The sequence below is a fragment of the Odontesthes bonariensis genome, chromosome 18 (genome assembly GCF_027942865.1).
Source record: "Odontesthes bonariensis isolate fOdoBon6 chromosome 18, fOdoBon6.hap1, whole genome shotgun sequence".
Lineage (NCBI taxonomy): Eukaryota > Metazoa > Chordata > Actinopteri > Atheriniformes > Atherinopsidae > Odontesthes > Odontesthes bonariensis.
Genome location: NC_134523.1, coordinates 13,460,768 through 13,475,026, shown reverse-complemented (window position 1 = coordinate 13,475,026; position 14,259 = coordinate 13,460,768). Strand labels below are relative to the sequence as shown.

General features: G+C 39.9%; 1 protein-coding gene across 1 annotated transcript in view; it reads right to left on the bottom strand.

The window, feature by feature from the left end:
- The window catches only part of atxn1a (ataxin 1a), a 95,001-nt gene that overhangs the window by 67,956 nt on the left and 12,786 nt on the right, over positions 1-14,259 (bottom strand). The window contains exon 2 of the mRNA XM_075450167.1: positions 1,213-1,365. The gene's annotated coding sequence lies outside the window, so the exon portion shown is untranslated. The remainder of the gene's footprint in view (positions 1-1,212; positions 1,366-14,259) is intronic.

Below are 14,259 nucleotides of genomic sequence, written 5' to 3'. Positions count from 1 at the left end.
CAGCAAAAATCTAATGACGCTGCTGGTGAGTAACACTCTAATATTGCTTAAAGGTAATGCTTACAGATTTTTAAGGATGTTCCGTTAGTTTGTTTTGGGGGGGGGGGTTTGTCAACAAATTAAACTCCTGAATGTCTACAGGTTTATAGGAACTGGTACAAATATCACATATTTACTATTCTTTCATGAAATACTACAGTTCCATCCAGTAAGCCCTTCTATTCAGTCTACCAATTAGGAGGGAATGAAGCTTCAATATACAGCAGGAGAGACAGAGATAAAGGACTGATTGTGGAATTGCAATAGAAATAGTGGAGGGTGGGAATACAGACAGAACGGGGGGGGGGGACTAGTTCAGTTAGAGAACGAGTGGAGAGACAAGGATTTAAAAGCAAAGACAAGGAGAAAGGAGATTTGAAAGAAGACTGAGCTGAGTGACAACACCGTGGTCGAAGCGAGGAAACATTAACAAAAACAAGAAGAACTCAAGTAAAACGAGGTATGACATTGGGAAGAGAAGGAGGAGAGTTTAGAATGGTTGGCCAATCAAACACACATGAACGCGAAACACACTTAGTTACATTGTTTTCTAGAATTTTGTTGTTCTGGAGCTCTGGAGCTTTATTCTCAAAAGAGGAAAAGGTCAGTCTCATTCATATGATTCATTTTAGAGAAGGACATCACACTGTAGTTCTTATTCATTTGTTTCTATATCAGTCATTACGAACAAAATGAGAAGTAAAATATGGAGTTCTAACGAGGAACAGGAGTCTTATTGTTTTTTCCTGCATCTCATGCATTTATCTTGTCTCATGTGATATAAAAACAAACTGTGTCTTGAATAGTAACAAATAAGGAGGAAAATATCTGTAACTGTATCTAAAGAAAAAAAAAAAGACAGAAAAATAAAAATCAGCAATTCAGCACTGATACTACCGAGTTACCATGGTTACAAAACGACCTGGCATGAAAACATATGCTTTCTTTACACATTTAAGAGGAATGCCTTGGCAGTTTGTGAACAGCAAATGGATTCAAAAGAAGTCTGGCTTCATGATATGATCTCAAATGACCATCGCTGAGCTTGGTTTCAAGCATCAAATCACACCAGTTGCATCCACATTGACCGCAGACAAACGCACCAGCTTGCTTGAAGCGAATCAAACACTTGTACGTGTGAAAAGGGCTTTATATGTCGCCCTAAAGTCTTACCTGAGCAGAGGAGGCAGAGCTGGTTGGGCGGAGTAGGTGGAGCCTGCTGGTCAGCTGAGAGCTGAAAACTAACTGGAACTAAACTGCAGTTTCTGATGCTAAGCCTGGACCTCTGGACTGTGTCTGTCAGGCTGCAGGATCAGTCACCATTCCCTACAGGGAAACAAAGAGAACATTATCATCACTTTCAAAGCGTTCTTTGCCTTCCTGCTATACATTAAATACAAAACGGGCAATGTTATTTTCCTGACCAGATTATTGATCAGACTAAATCAATACCGGCTGGGTGATAACTACTTTCCATTCCCACTTTTTCACTAAATGGTTTCCAAAGGAAACGCAGCACCATCATTAAATAACTTCACTGATCCTCGTACATAGAATAACATACAAATCAACAAAATAAATGAGGTGTGATGAAAGGGAAATTAGGATATCAACTACTACCAATACATCCCTTTACAGACTCTTAGACTAAGTGGACTGACAAACACCATCCATGCTAGAACAGCCTCTCTCACCTTGATCCTCACTGGAGTTAAAGTCTGTAAAACTCTAAATCACGTGGTCCTGTAAATGACTGCGCTTGTGATTTTCTGCACTATCCCTCCTACTTCCTCTCCGTCGGGCTCTCTCCTTCTCTTAAGAACAACACCCTTGCTATTTATACATTGACATCCCGTCAGCATGGCAACCATGCTTTGTTTACCCACATGAGACACCGGTTTGAGGCCTGTGTCCTCTTTTTAAAAACAAAACAAAACACATAAATATTTAGAGCTATTTGAGTATCTTTCTGTACTTGCCATATTTTGATTAAATCCCTCTTTATTTCACAACCAAAACTAAGATTTCTGTGAGACCAAAGAGAGCTTTTTTGTTGTTTTTTTTCATGGTTTTGCCAGCAGCTAAATTGTGAATATATGCCTGAATACAAGTTGATTTGTGTAGTTTTATAAATCCTTTTATGGAAACTGACAATCTAACGATATTACAAAGACATTACAGTGTATTTGTGTCTCGTAAATGTCTAAAACAAAGAGTGAATTGCCACTTATCTACTCGCATAAAATGAACTGCATGTCGTTCAGGAAAGATAATTGTTTTCTTTTCCTCATATAGACCTTGGAGAGCAAAAGAAAAAAAAAAATCTTCCAACTGTGCAAAGTACTTAATCCTAAAACTACTGAAGTGGCACCCCACCATACGCTTGTATCATGTATCACCCAGGCAGGAATCTAACTTGAGGCATGTTCATGTATAGGAGTGAGGTAATCTCTCCTGGACAAATAAAACATTATATAGTCCTTCATTTGATGCACAAGCACAAAAAAAAAAAAAAAAAAAAAAAAAAAAAAAAATCACTCAGAGCACCAATCCAGTGTGCTCTTATCATTTTCAGTTACCCTTGAGGCTGTTACCACGGTGATACTGACATATCCCAGTTCACAGGACAGAGATGAGCATCAAGTTGCAGCCTGAAATGGTAAATGGACTGCAGCTACACTGCACTTTTAACCATTCAAAAGGATTGACATAGTTGTTGCTGCATTTACACACACACACACACACCAATGAGTTGCCAAAGGCACTTCAGCATGTGAAGGAGCTAGGGATTCTAACTGCAAACCCTGCAAACGGTGACTCTCCACTGTATTAACTGAGAGTCAGCCGTCCAAACAACCCATCGCCTGAGCAATACACAGTCACGTCTGTTGATCGTGTGATCAGCGGGCCCTGAAGACAGACAAGCAACTAAAGCATACTCTTTTTGTATTAAGTTGATACAAACTCCTACAACCATACACAAGCACATATATCACACAAAACACCCGGTACGCACATGTCCATGTGGTGGGTTGAGTCACGTACACACTTACAAAGCCACAACGAAAAGTTTGTCCAAGATAAAAATGAGTGGTAATACAGCTTTACCAAAGGCATACTGATTGCTTCCTGTACTGATAGTACATCTTTGATGTCACAGCCAGGTTGATTAACACAAAATCAGATCATCATTTTCTTCATAACTCTTGAATTGTGATGCTGCCGATCTGTACTTCTTATCTGCTAAAAGCAGCCATGGAATGTTCTGCTTTGAACATGCCTCACATTTTCCGCACACTGCATTTTGATAACCAATAATATAATACTATAATAATATAACAACTAGTGAACAGATCAGTGCTGATCGGAAAATGGCAGAATGCCCTGTAATCCAGCGCCGTTTTCAATTGACTGCATTTAGGATATACGGTTGAATTTTCAAATGGGAAAAATCAATCAATTACAAGAAAATCAGAATCTAAATCAGAAGGTCAGACTTTCAAAAGGTTTGACTCAAATGGTGGAGCTAAAAAAGAAAAAGAAAATTAAATTAGATAAACTCTGCGAAGAATCGTTTAATAAAAATGATCAGACGTTCAAAGCCATGTTTTTGCATTTTATAGCTTTTTATACTCAATGCTGACTAAAGGACAGACTCCAAGCAGCAGCAAAAACTATCGGCTCTACCAACAGTGGATTGTTTTTAATGTATCCTCCGTCTGTTTCGTAAAAGTAGATCTACAGGTTAATTAGCATCGTAAATGCATTTGAGTCAAAGACACTATTGAACGCCCACTACAACCCTAAGTGTGAAAAGTTTGTCACACAGCCAAGAACAGTCTTCTCTTTGTGTGAGGAAGATGTGGTCTAAAGCATTAACAATTACCTCTCTTTGTTAACTGCATCTGTGTTAACCGCCTCAACCAAAATGGGCAAGGAATACTTTTTTGAGCGCGAAAAAATACAAAACAGACATTTTATTCCATTACATCTCTGTGTCCTCTTCTTTTTATTTGTACCGGGGGCATCGTATCCTCTTCTGACCCGTCTCTTGTCATAAATCCATTTTTATCTCGGGTCCAGTTGAGGGGTCAGATCAATATGGAGCAGAGCTTTCACCTGGATTCACCTTGCCCATCTGTTTCATGGAAAAGGTTGGCCCAAATATTGTGAAAGTCATGCACAAAAAGACAGCTTTGTAAATACACACTTACAACTGCAGGTTTTTACCCCAACACAGCAGCCTGGGACTAAGTTCCCTGTCTGTTGCACTCAATACTCACAGCCTTGTGTGTGTGTGTGTGTGCGTGTGTGTGTGTGTGTGCACTGCCCCTTTTAGTCTGCCTCTCTATTGGTCTTCTGGCTGCTGTCCTTCTGTCACACACGGTGGTAGACACACTTGCATGCACCCACTTACACACACATTCAAGCACAAATGTCAAAAGGGGACAGAGAGGCAAGGGTGAAACTGGCACGTGTGTGTGTGTGCGTGTGTGTGTGTGTGTGTGTGTGTATGTGTGTGTGAGAGAGAATGTAGGACTTTCCATGTGAGGGCCAATTTTTTGCTTTAGACCCTGGAAGTAAGGACATTCTCGGAAAATAAGGATATTAAGACCAGTCATTGTTCCAAGGCCAGTGATCAAAATACTATTCAAGACTTGGTTTAAAGGTTGTGGTTAGACGTTGGTCACATTGAGGTTGGTGTAAAGAATGAGGTCAGGTTTTAATTAAGTTTAGAGGGTAAAGGCTTTAGCAAAGGATGCTAAATGCTTTAATTAAATGAGTGTCCTCTCAAACATAAACCATATGAGGACAAGTAGTCCACAGCCCGCTCTTAAAAATGATGAAAAACATCATTTCTGGGGTTGCAGTTTGGAGTCAGTGGTTAGGGGTGAGATGAGTTTATGGTTACGGTTCAGGTTGTAACACGTGTTGGATACGGTTGCATTTAGGAACTGAGATGGATTGCGCACTTTATAAAAACTTTATATGATGTTTCATAACTTTTTCATAAACCAAATTATATGCCTTTTTTGTATTTTTTTATTTCATGGCAGTTACGCTTTGGTTTTCACGCATTAAATGCCTCAGTATGCTTCTCCGTCGCTATCCGTCAATCCATCTCCGTAGTCACGGAGAGGCTCTCCGTCCTTTCGAAGTTCTCCGTCGGGCTGTCGGATACGGAAGGCAATTCACCTCCCTATCAGTTGGCGTTGCTACGTTAAACGCCCTAATCTCGCCACGTATATCGTGAAAGTCGTTGATTGATCGTTTAACTTCCGGCTCCGTTCCACCCCTCACAGTGAACGATGGCGACCGAGAGAGAAAGACTGTTGTTGGAGTTGGAGCTTATTGATTTTGAAATGCAAATAATTTTGACCAAATGTTTACAGGCACACAATAAACTCTTTCAAAAAAGGCGGTGTTGTTGTTCTGAGAGGAAGGCGCTAAACCGGAAAAGTGATTCCGGAAATTACGTTGTTAGCCGACCAATCACAACCCTTGCGGTCTCCGAGAGTCTCCGTCGCCTCGACGGATAGATAGGAATGTTGGCTGACGCACAAAAGCGACGGAGAGCGTCTCCGGGAGGGTCTCTGTAGGCGACCATAAATCAGCCTTTACTTGCTTTTTGCTTTGACTGAGCTTATTGAATTATTTGTTTTTCTTTTTTGCAAGACTAGGAAGGTACTCCATGCTAAACTGAGAGCATGTTTGGCAAAAAACAGGGAATTTTGCAACTGTCCATAACTTGACAATTCTGAAAATTCACAGCAACAAACAAGCAGTTTTTTTTGGGGGGGGGGGTTAAATTGCATAATGAGAGTTGACTCCCGATGCGTGAAGAGAGAGCAGCATTACAGGAGACACTGCATGCTCTGTGGTCCCTACTGCATATAATGAGACATATAAGAGCTGGCCAGCAATAGCCTGGTTAGTTGGACAATTTGGGGTCCTGAAAAAGTAATGTATCAGAGCAGTATCTCCTCTGTTCAGCACCAAGTTACCAAGTCACAACACTAATACACACACTAATAGAGAACAGGAGATACACATGTACAATCTGTCACAGGGAAATAAACATGAACTACCTTTTGGTTATGCAACTCACTCAATAGCCCTCAGTACTATCACTGCAGGTCAAAGTGCAACACTTTAAAGCTGCTTAAATGCTCCTCCGTACGTAATGATCAAGCTTTTTCCTGCCGATGACTACAGACACGTCACCACTGGCATTCATACAAGATAGTGTTGCACTTAGGAGTTCATAATTCTCAAGCACAACCTAAGCAGAGTACGGTAGACTCGTGTAGAGCGATAGATCAAGATAAAGAACACACATGCCAGCCCACACACATCATCAGAAACTGGCTGTCTAGGAAGAACGTTCCAAAGGTTTATGTTGAAAGTGTGTACTCACATTAAACTAAGGATTAGGATCAGCTTACATTAAACAATGAGCTGTTTAATGCCATGAGATGACAATATCAACAAGATTATTCATCAAGGTTAGGTTTGCATTTTAAAAAAAAGTCTCTATTCTTAGCTTTAAGTACAGAGAAAAATCTATGAACGAGTGCATATCATATTTCAGTGCTGGTGTTGTCCAAACCCAGACAAGAACATTTACAAGCACTGCGTAACCTTTATCAAGATTTTAAAGACGACATCTTGTGCTATTTGGGTTTTCCCTTTTCCTACAGTCCGTTTTGAGAATGTTTGCAATTTGAAAAACCCAAAGTCCACGGCATTTAGAGGAATTTACATTTTTCTTACAGAAGACGTTGCTTTTGAACTGTCTGAGAGCACATCAGTGGTCCTTGTTTTGAGGTGTGACTTCTCCATTAAAAACACTTTGAAACAGTGCGTTCTACTCAGCATAGTTTAGTAAACCAATGCTACGGTTTCTGCTGCTTTTTCTACAGAAAAAATAAAGGAGTACATACAACATATCAGATATAAAAGAATGCTAATTAGAACCGAGATGTAGCCACAAACATAACTGTTAACTTTAACATTAACTGTTAACGGCCGTACAATAAGGCTTGCTATTGCCACGATTTTATGTACATTTCAGAATAACTTAAAAAATAAGATAATGCTGCAATATCAGTGACTTAGGTATCACCTTTATGAACTAAAGCTTTACCTAACAGCAGGTTAAGGCTTATTATTAAGGCTAGTTAGCTCAATAATATCAAGGCCAGACTACTCTGTTATTGCTAGTAGCAATATAACCCTTAGCCTTAGATAAAACACCACGGTGAATGAAATGGGATAATTTGTGACTTACACTTGAATGCACAGATCATTTTGAAAAGTAGAGTTTAATCAGCAAGGCACAACAACAGGAACATGCAGCAACACAGCAATGTGCAACATCATCGAATCTAGACTGGAAAAACGGGTTTTAATTCAGAGGATCATTAGCACTGCTATAAAGATCCAATAGGGGTGCTTTACAGCAGATAAAATCTGACAATGGAAAAAAAGCTGCCCTTTTCAACAGTTCTATCCTTCATGACGATACCAGGAAACACATTTGCTCGTGCCTGAATAGTTGCAGCTTTTGCACTTTTCAAATAAAAGAATGAGCAGCTGTCCCAACCTGTGCCAGTTTTGACCAATCAGCTGACTAATAACAGCACACTGGACCCTTCGGGAGGGGTTCTCAAAAGAAACAGGAGCTAAAAACTAGTTTTTAGAGAAAAAGATGAATATTAGAATAGAACTGCTTTTTTTTGCAAATGTAAAACATCTAAGCAGATCTTCGAAGCAAAATTATGAAGCCGTAGATTTCTTTAATACTGGTCTTTGTTGTTTAATAAGATTTAATCAAATATGAAATCCTTCCTCTCCTCCTATAATTTTTAATACACTCCCATCCTCTACACTCATATAAGCATTCCCCAGAGTAACATCACAACGTAACAGCTTCACAGTGTCACGTGAAAGAGACGTGAGCGAAGGTGGCTGAAACATAGAGAAGAGCACACACACACACACACACACACACACACACACACACACACACACACTCTTCATGACACATCCTGCATCAAAAGAAAGAAAGAAAAACTACTTCTTCTCTACAAGACGCACATATCTGAACATACGTGTGTAAATACGTTTGAGAGATTTCACTCACGTTGAACATCACAGCACAAGCTGCCACCTGAGGGAATTACTCAGCATTCCTCAGTGGTGCCACGTTGGCACAGGGAGCCTGAAGACACAGTCACAGAGAGCCCGGCTTTGAAATACGCCCAAAAAGATCCCAACACCAAAAAAAGGGGGAATATGCTGGAAGAGGGGCCTGCAGGGATCGCACACAAACTCCCACAAAACTCACACTAAAACTCAACGATAAAAGTGTACAAATACAAACACACACACACACCAAACTTTTTCCCACTTACACTTTGGAAACATTCAGTTCCATCCAAAAGCCATATTGTATATGCTCTACCAACTATAGTATCACCCGCCAGCTTTAATCATTTCCCAACATACACGTGATTGTGAAAAACTGCCATCTTTGTCCAGCTTAAATCACATCTCCTTCTTCATAAGCTTTATAAGTACTATGCTCCAATCACACTGATTGATGAGAATAAAAAAATAAAAAAAACTTGAGGCAAAAACAGAAGGAGCACAAAACATTAATAGATAAATACTGAAAACAGCCCTTCCATTAAAATCAGGTATCAGGCTGTATTAAACATAAAAGGATAGTAAACAGTCCTAATGCCACAGGCGTGCTTCCAAGGCATAACCTGACAGGGAAGGAGACAACAGGGTATAATGGCTGGATTACAAACCTTATGGACATTATTAGAGGTAGGGTATACAAGCTGCTGCTGTAAGAGCAGGTTTCATGACAACTCATCAAGTCCTTGGCACAAGCTTTTAGTCCCACTCGCACCCGTCCTGTCACAGCGTGTTCAGTGACAAGCCAGCCTCCAATTTCTGTCTCGTCTGTCTTGCTTTCGACTGTGGCGGGAGAGCTTTTCCTCTTTTATGTTTTAATTGCTTACAAAAGCTCAAGGTAGAGTTGAGCAGAGAATTCTTTTATTCAACCAGAAAAACAGACCTCTTGTGATTTCAAATCTCTTGCGAGAATGTCTTGTCCAAGACAAGCAGTCACTCAATCAGCACTTATTACGCAACGGTACACATCTAATTTACACAACAATAACCTTTTTTTTTTGTATTGTATGGATAAGCTACATAAAAACATCATAAGAGGTAACCATCAGTCACCATTCTCTGCAATCCGCAACATCTTGTGGAAAAGTAAAGTTTAACTTACACTTAAAGAAAGATGAGACTGAGCTGCTACAGCCATACACCACAGACCATCATGCAGAACTTCACTAAATACATTTTATTTGCATGTTTACTTTTTTTAGTGTCAATCTATAGAAACTAGGTCAAGAGCAGCTGTTGGCTGAAGTATTAACTTTGAGGAGGAAAATGCAAATCTCTAACTGTAAAGGCAGGAAGACGCTGCCTTCGGTCTCTCAGGCTAACAATGGTAGCTGTTTTTTTGTACACTGATGACTGATTTTACGTCATTTTTGAACGGAGGGAAGAAAAGCCTTAAAGGCAAGTCAATATTACAAATGAGAACAAAAAATAGGTTTTATAATTCTGCGTTGATTAAACAAACGATCCAAAGTGCACACCAGAGGAGTGTGTACGTGGCACAGCCTTAAGGGCTGTTCTGATATTGTGATGACTCTCACACAGAGCAACCCTGAGGTGGTTGGGGTAAGTGGCTGCGTGACTGGATGACTGGAAGACTTATTTTTGTTTTAAACCAACAACTTGATTGACATTGTCAGAGTAAAGAAAAACAGTTTTTACAGTTAAATATCCTTCTCTGGGCTGAGTAAGTCAACTTTGAGAAGATAAAAAAAAGTTATTATGGGGTTCACAGCACGACCTTAGGAAGTCACCAGCATACGTCAGGAAGCACCGTGACTGTGGCAGCTTCCTGCTGGCAGCACAGGTGCTCACATGCACACGCTTACCACACACCATACAAACACACCAATGCACCAACTCTTGGCCAGAACACTGCGGATACCCCCTCCCGACCCACCTGAAAAACATAACCACACACAGAAAGATGCACACATGGGAGGAACAGGTGCTCACACTGCCCCACCAGCTGTCCCGCAAAGTGACCAAGACAGAGAGGACAAAGCAGCAGAGAGACTACAAGAAGCAGAACTGAGCACACTGACAGGTGTGTGTGTGTGTGTGTGTGTGTGTGTGTGTGTGTGTCAGTGTATCAGGCCATGGCTCATTTCCCACATTCTGTTTTGCCCTTAACCCAAATAAGGTCTGGTTATCTTTGTTCAACCTTGACTGTGAGTGTGCTGTGTGTATTGTTTATTATGCATGTGTATTTGTGTTTTTTTTTTTTTTTTTTGTATAAGCCCTGAATTATCTCTGTAAAAAAAGGTGAATGCAGAATTCATGAGATGCTCATTTACATCTGGTAAATCAACAGACTCAGTGGAAACAATATAAAACTACTAGCTCCCTTGTAGGTTTAAATGGATGGGTGGAACTCAAATTACTAGAATTGCACTGGTTGATTCCTGTGACTTTATGTTATATCATTGTCAAGCCCTGACAGCCATATGACATATCATAAAAAAAGCTGTTCCCTCTCACTCCAACAAAGCCTGACTATAAGTTATATAACTGAGGTCACAGGTCCAGGACTATATACACAGCGAGGCCACACCCTGCCCGGCTCTTAACATTCCAAAGTGAGCAATACAGTCAATATTCAATAGACACACAAACTACTGTCATAAAAATGATCATAAAGTATATATAAAAACAAATGTTTTTCAAAATGAAACAAACTGGCCAGTGACTGGTTTCAAATGAGATACTTTACTTGCAAACAAACTGCATCTTGTAAGGTGCAATCTCTGTCCTGAACTTCTCATTCACCGTGCATACTGTTATGGCAAGGTCACACCATCCTGTGTGCAGGGACTAAAGAGTGTTCTATTATTAAAGCAGCACTAAGTACAACTTCTAACCTCCAACAGGTTGAGAATGCAACTGCAGGGCTGGTGTAACCCCCCCACCAAAAAAAAAAAAAAAAGTCAAAACTGGCTTTTTCTTGAAAAACAGATTTGGAACAACTTTCATACGAGCAAAGAAGAGACAAATTCCCAACGATGCAGTTAAAAATTTATACCACATAAACATGTGTAACAAAATAAAATGCTGTATGTTTATTTTGTGAAGCCCTCGCCAATGAATAAAGGCTAATCTGAGATTTACTCTAGTTTGTTCCATTGCTCATTCTTTGCTGTTGATGTCATATGATGTCAAAAAGCTGATTAGTTTTATTGCTAGAAAGATCTGGTGTGTGACATAGTGTTGTAAAGTGTTACATTTCTTATGTGGGAGATTGTAAGCGCCAGCCAAAAGTTCCATATTATTTGAAACTAGAAATGAGACGTTTTCTAATGGGGGTACCATTAGAAAACGGTTGATCAGGATTTCTTTTGAATCGTATTCCTAGAATAAATTCCTACACATACATGAATGCATAAAAGATGTAATGTGGGATGCTGGACTATGCACTATAGCAGGAACCACTCCAAAACAGACAGAACCAAAACAAACACCCTGGCTGAAATGGGAAAACCAAAGAAATGTTGATTCATCCCTCACTTTATGGATGGCCTTTTAGCCAAAGAATGTAGTTTATGTGGTGAAGGAAAACCTAGACATTTGCACACTTCACTAACATGTAAGTATAGCCAGCCCTGCAGCCACGTCACACATACTAAAGAAGCTGGGATTGCAACACACAGAAGGAGGGTGACTTTGGTCTCTGGTTAGAACACACTCACCCAAACCCACTATATTTTTTGCAAAGCAAATTACAGTTTGTTGCTATTTTAATGTTAAAATATTGTATGTTCCACCATGAAAATAGTTTTTTTTTTTTTTTAGCTTATTCGCAGTTTATAACACAACTAACAGCATATGAGACTAAACAGAAATATAAACAAAAAGGGAGGCCAATAGAAGCTTGTTGCCCTTTCCACACTGATCATCTTATTGTGTTCATGTCAAATAAAGCTTGTCAAGGCAGCTTGTTGGACTGGGCATTAGTCACAGAGATGGGCATTGCGGGGCTACGCACAACTACGAGGTCATACTGAGATTACATTGTTGGAGGGGCCTCTAAATGCAATGTGCATACACTCACACACATATTCCCAAATAGAGTCTGTAGTTAGCTGTTGTCGGCCACTAATTAGAATACAGTAAGTGCTATTTAAATGGAAATTTCCAAATTCAGATTATATAATAAAGTGGGCACTTTATGTCAGCTTAACAATATTAAATAACAGAAATTGCTGCCAACGAGGCAGCTGCATAGCCAGAGGTTGGAATCAGGACGGTGACTCTGTCATGACTTATCGTGTCTCCTATGTCAAAAAAAGATAAGTGCGTTAGTAAGCACTTATAGGTCAGGGAGTTCTAAGTGCAGTCCCATTGACACATACTGTACCCAAACCTTTTTCTCACGCTCTGCACAAAAGTACTGTGCACATACACACACACGAACTGACATGCACACAGGAGAGCCCCGAGTGTCTATACATGATTAAAAGACTGAAAGTGGGGCAGGTGCACAGTTGTTGCTCTCTGAAATTACTGCAACTCCTTTCAGCCCACCTCAACATACACACACACTTTAAATGTTAAATCTTGTCTTCTCGCTGCTGTGCATTGTACAGAATGGTGGACACGATTATTTCATAGCAGCATTCTGAACAGTCAAAATATTAGACAGAAAGCCCACCGCCATCATATCAGTTCACAAGCTGCACAGAGATACTCTCATTATGTCATCTTTGGGAATTGAACCTGCTTTCACTGTATATATTATTCAAGAATAGCTTAGACAAAGCTTTTCCAGCGGAGCACAAATTAAAGGATCAATCTAGAGGATTAAAAATATCCAGGAGAATTGAATGGCATCATCAAGTGAAATCAGTAGTGATATTGCTTCCCTTGCTGTTGGTGCATAAATGCTGAATGCAGCTTGCTGGTATCTTATTTGAAAGCATGATAGCTTTGTATCAGTAAAATCTTCTGCCACAGAACTTGCATTGCACATCTATGGCACTCAACACAGGTTTTTTAACTTTTTATCTGCAACACTGTGATATGACCTGCACATTGGATTTGTGACCTCTAAACATTCCCAAGAAAACAACAGCTTTGTGGAATCTCAGCTGCCAGTTTGCTTTTGGAGTGCTCTAAACAGCAAAAATACTTTCAAGAAGTTTTACAGATACTCATCTGTTTCAAGAGTCGGTAATTAAACTGATTCATATTTTTTTTCTGCACATTCAGTTACCTTTGCATCGTTTTCTGAAGTCCACCACAAAACTTAACAAGCCTAAATTTCACCCAAACACCTCTTAAAGGATGGACAGACACATTTACGGCAGATTCAACTCAATCTGAGTCATGCGCAAATGTTGAGACTGGAAATCTTCCATGAATCATAGCACCTCGGTCTGCGAGACAAGGTCGCAATAGCTTGGGTTTCATGGATCAACAAGGAGAACTTACACTGGATTTGCAAGATTTTCCAAATGATAAATTCCATCTGAGCAAAACCATATGCAAGAACTCCTGCAATTGTTTGTGTCTGTTTTGCGATTCCTTTCACATTTAGAGAAAAACAGTTTCACAGCTTCAACAGATTTATGACACAAAAAGAGGTAAAAACAGGTCATACAAACCAAACACGGTGGAGGTGAAGGATCTGAACAACGCCACAAACACTCAAATCTCCTCTTTTTCAGCTTGTGGACTTACAAACAGAGAAACGTATAAACGAGTGCAGGACACAAGCTTACTACTTTTACGAGGCATTATGAAACTGTGCCTCAGTTTTAAAAGATTAGAAGTAAACAACAACAATATAAACCCCACAAATCTCTTATCCAAAGCTGTAGCAGAAAGGACTGCGTAGCGTAGCTATTGGTGGACTCTAATCATGTGCTACTCTTGGCAAACACACTTAGAACTGGGGAAAAACCCTTACAAAAAGTTCAAATAGAAACCTGCAAATCCAGCAGCCTCTTAGCAGCCTTGTGCAAGTTTTCTGAGAATTAGATCGCAGGCTGGGAGAGGGGACATGGGTTTCTCTGTTGT